The sequence below is a fragment of the Crocodylus porosus genome, unplaced genomic scaffold (assembly GCF_001723895.1).
Source record: "Crocodylus porosus isolate Cpor-Errol unplaced genomic scaffold, CroPor_comp1, whole genome shotgun sequence".
NCBI lineage: Eukaryota > Metazoa > Chordata > Crocodylia > Crocodylidae > Crocodylus > Crocodylus porosus.
This window is the reverse complement of record NW_017728947.1, coordinates 77,587,442-77,592,233: the sequence shown is the minus strand read 5'-3', so window position 1 is coordinate 77,592,233 and position 4,792 is coordinate 77,587,442.

Sequence of the window (4,792 nt, the reverse complement as noted above, 5' to 3'; positions counted from 1 at the left end):
CTGCGGCCACAAATGTGCCACAGTCCTTGAACTACACATTTATGACTGTTTAGGCTAAAAAGGATGTTTCCTCACAATACTGAAGTGGCCACTTCAGCTCTAAATGGTATTTTGTAAATAGTAAAAAAAGAAAAGAAAAAAAAAAAAACAGCTTTGATTCCCGTCTCTTCAGGGACTGGCCCTAGAGGTGCTTGGCTTCATTTTTTTTTCTTGTTGCTTTTTTTTATTTATTTGTCACAGTGAAATCACAGTGACCCTTGTTGGCAGCTGGCACAGACTCTTTATATACGCCGTGAGCCTCTTGACTGCCAGCTGACTTGTCTGCAGCATCTGTGGTGCAGTGCTGTGGTGGCCACACTTCTGTTTTTGCTACTAGGCATCTAACCTTCCCAGTGGGTGATGGGCCAGTCAGTTTGTTCAGCAGAGACCTCTTAGAGGAACTGTTGATTGTTAACTTTTAAAAATGCATTTAACAGGGCAGATAATCAACCAAAGCTTTTTTTTTCCTTTTACATTTACCTGTGTTTAAAACTTGAACTTAGCATTTCTGGGGTATGTGTTTGTTTGTTTGTTTTTAAACTGAGTTGCTAACATGTCTCTGACAAGACCATTGTTTCAATATGTTGTCTACTTCCATAAGCCATAAGCAGAATGCCTCCCAGGACTTCAGCCTTGTCCCACACTCCTATTTCCTTGTTTTGATACCAGCTGTTCTCTCAGTAGGGAGAGTAGTAGAGGATATTCCTTGCATAGGATGGGTCTTTCCCATGTGTTTTCTTTCCTTTGACCTCCATTTCCAAAACCTGGTTTATCATATCTCATGTCCTTATCTTCAGGCAAATTTCTTAGCTTGGAATGGGGAAAAAAATGATGGGTATAAAAGTTACAATCTCAAATTCTAATAAACAAGCCCCTCTCTTTTTTCCCTCCCTTCAAATATCAAAGCTTCCATTTCCTATCGGGACTAGATCCCCTTGATAAGAGTATGGTAAATTGCCTGTAAGAGATGCTTTTATTTGGAGTAACTGTCCTGTCCCTCCTTCCTTTGATGTCTTTGTGCTGCTTCCATCAGATCAATGAGATCTGTCTATTGAAGGCTTAGTTCTGACACACCTTTTTTGCAGAAGATGTAGATGCCTGAGTCCTAAATCATAGATCACTTTTCATCGGGCAAATGAAACATTTCTGATGGTGCCCATGTGAGTGTGCAGGTCTCGGAGGGCACAGTATATGCAGCTGTATACATTCTGAAACTCCTCTTCCATCCATAGGCTACAGAATCACTCAGATTAGTGGTGCAAATGATCTGTGTTTGGCATCTTTACTTTGAAGATCTAGAACTGCCCTCTTCATTACCTACTATAATGTTTTAGTTACCTGAATTCATTGTAGGTTTTACATTTGGAGTTCTTGTGATGGACCTGAGGCATCCTTGAAAAGGTACCAAAAATAAGTGCACAGCATAGGATTTAACTCTGGCACAGTGTTCATATTTGGTTGCCTGGGACTTGCAGCATATTTTCTGAGATCACTTTTAGCTAAGATCATCTTAAAGCACTTAACAGGATTTAGAAGTACAAAATACAGACTGGGAGGGATTTCACTTTTAAATGTGGGTGAGTTGTTATACTTTGTGCAAAGGGCAGTGACCTTTTGATATGAGATTCTTACTTTTTTTTCTAACCAAAGCAGAACACAACTTGGATTTCTGATGCTGCAACGAGAACACTTTCAGCATGGACTGTAGCTACTCAACTGTCACTGCTGATATAATGCTGTGGATGAAAGTAGTATCAGCTTCTGTTTCGTTTTCAGATGTTTATGGATCTTGGCCTGTTCTGCATTACTCAGACTCAGAAGCAGGGTCTCAAGAAACCCCAAAACAATCATTCCAGCTGATTTTACTTTAAACGAGAAAAATGTACATTTGGAATTATGAAGGTTTTCAAATATTCAAAGATAACTATTTTCTAGTGTATCTAGTCCACTGGAGATGGATTTTTGTATTGGCTAGAAGTGATCATATAAACACAACACATGACCAAATAGGTCTGTGCTCCACCTCTGTGGTCATGACAGTTATGGAATAATTCTCTCTTCAGCTGTGGCATAAACTACATGATCATGGAATTATGTGAGTTTATTTTGCCATTTTAATCCCCTTCACCTGCACATTAAGCCTTTTCAAGAAGAGCTACTTACAACATTTCAGACCCACAAGTAGTTCAATTGTATTTGCTATCCCTGCCTCTCTCCAAGTCTCCTTATAAAAACTTGTTTTTTTCTTTTGTTTTGTTTTTCTCTCCCTAAATGTGGCAAGTGTCTCAATGAGTCTTCCCTGATTTCAGCTCCAGATATGAGAACATTTATTCCTGCTCAAGTGACACCTTTAAGGTCCAAAAGCACAGAGTATGGGTCAGAAGGAAGCTGGGATTTGAGGTTTCTTCAGCCTGTAGTAAATATGTACCTTACTCTGTGTGATCAAGATATTGAACCTTTTAAAATGGATATGCTCAATTGTACAAGGCTTATTATAGAGTCTAAAGATAGTGATTGAATCTTTCTTTTTCTGTGTGCATATTTGGACCCACCCATGAGAATTCCAATAATTGATTCAATCACATCTTTTACAGCATTTCTAAATAGATTTTTCTGCTCTTTAAAAAAAAAATAAAATGAAATCCTTGCTGGTATCCAGTGGGGTTCTAGCAGCACATTCTTGGGGTGGCCTGTGGACACTTTGAATTTGAGCCTATTATTTCTTCTATGCCATGGTGTGCTGTTGCATTAAATACTGTATGCATTCCTACGATCCTATTCAATTCTGGATTACTGAGAAGCTTCAGAAATCACACAGGTGGCAGAGGGAGGATTGCTTATTCAGCAGCTGTAAAACTTTCATCAAATGTAAAATTAGTCCCTTTTATTTATTTATTTCTTGCTAGCAATAACACCTTACAAGAGAAGTAGATGATAGAAGCTGTCTTAGTGAGTTACCACAAAGGGAAAATGCTGCTTTAGGAGAGCCCTGCCAATTTTTTGGCCAGGTGTAGTTGAAAAGGATTTCCATCCCTCTCCCCCCACTGCCCATATAAAAAGATGTACAAAACCCACCAGGTGAGGGTTGATCTTATGCAGAAGGGCTTATTCTATACTGGTCACTAAATTTAGATGCATGTGTGAAATAATACCTTTATCTGGATAATTAACAGAGGGGGGAAGGAGAAGAAGAAAGTTGCTTTCTTGAGCTGGCCAAAGATTTTAAAATAGCATTTGGTGCCAGTGCTGCTGTTCCCTTGAGTTTTTACTAAAATATAGATCTCTTGCATCTCTCACTTGACTTTAAACACAACAAAACAGCTGTCTGCTAGTGCAGGACATGGTCTGCTGCTGCTAAGAACTGGTGTTCTCCAATCGTGAGTAGTCTCATACATTTAAGGGAGGGTGAGATTCATAATCACCTTTTTGAGTCTTTTAGTTTCTTTGGCAGGGAAGAATTGTATTTTTTTTCTATCAAAATACCAGGGAATTTAGTTCTTTCTACAAGACCCAGGCACTTCTAAAAGATCTCTGCACACACGTGCCATTTTAGTGCATTTTTGGTTTTTTTATCTCTAATATGTGCATGCTTCTTCCTTCTTGAGGAACATCTTTAGAGGCCTCTTCTAGCCCCCTGTGGATCTTGAACATGCTTTGCTTGAGCCAGAGCTCATGGCTCAGGCCTTGTGGCTGGACAAAACACCCTATAGAGGCAAAAGCACTTTCTGCACACTCCTTTGTTGCTTGTGTGGTCAGTTATCAAGGGAAGGCAGGGAAAATCTTTTCATTGAAAGGAAACTACCATCTTCCTCTTGCCTCTTCTCTGTCTAAAAAGGAGAAATACTAACCATACTGCTTTTATAATTGCATCTCCATGCAGAGATCAGGCAGGGGAAAAAAAGCTTCATTGAGAGTAATAATGCAGCCTAGTGTTCAGGTGAGGGAAAATCTGGCTTCTTGGTACAGCAGGTAACAATGAGTAAAAAGGGAAGCATGGATCTTATCATCACTTTCTCATTTTCTATTCTACAGAAGGCTTTTCTCTAGGTATTGGAGCAAGGCTCTTGATGGTAGGAGTGCAGCTACTGCTGCTCAAAGGGATGCTTTATTAAAACATCCCTGCTCCAGCCCTGCCATTCCAGCCAAACAAAAGTGCTCCCTTCCCTCTGTCTACATCCTTCAGGATAGGTGAGCACATCTTGTGATGAAATGGCATGCTGGGCCTATACAGTCCAGAGGTTTCATCTCTACATAGAAGACTTAAGTTTTGTTTCAATTTAAGTATTGGGCTTAGCAGTACATCACCCATAAAACCCCTTCTCAGGTGAAGCGGTGGCTGCCTCTGCACTAGAGCTGGAACCACAAATGGACCACTGTGTGATGAGAAAACCAGTCGGGTGTTTTCTGTTTTACATTCCCTACCCCCACCCCAACTATCTTAACCTGTGAGGTACCTGGTGGCTTGTACGTCTGCAGGAACCCAGTCTTGCAAGCTCTCTTCCTATTCAAGGCTTTTTCTGTTGGTCTGGCTTATGTAAATAACATCTGTATGAGGGACACTACATTTCATTTCTTTATTTAAAAAAAAAAAAAAATGATTTGTCCTGAATGTTAGAGTTGTTTTGTTTCATCTGTTTTGTTTCATTTGTTCATCCCAGAAAAGGGTTGGGCACTAGAGGGATGACTGCACTGTACAGTACACATTTATAAAACGGCCTTAAACTGTGATTCTTTTTGGTATGAAGCATTAATA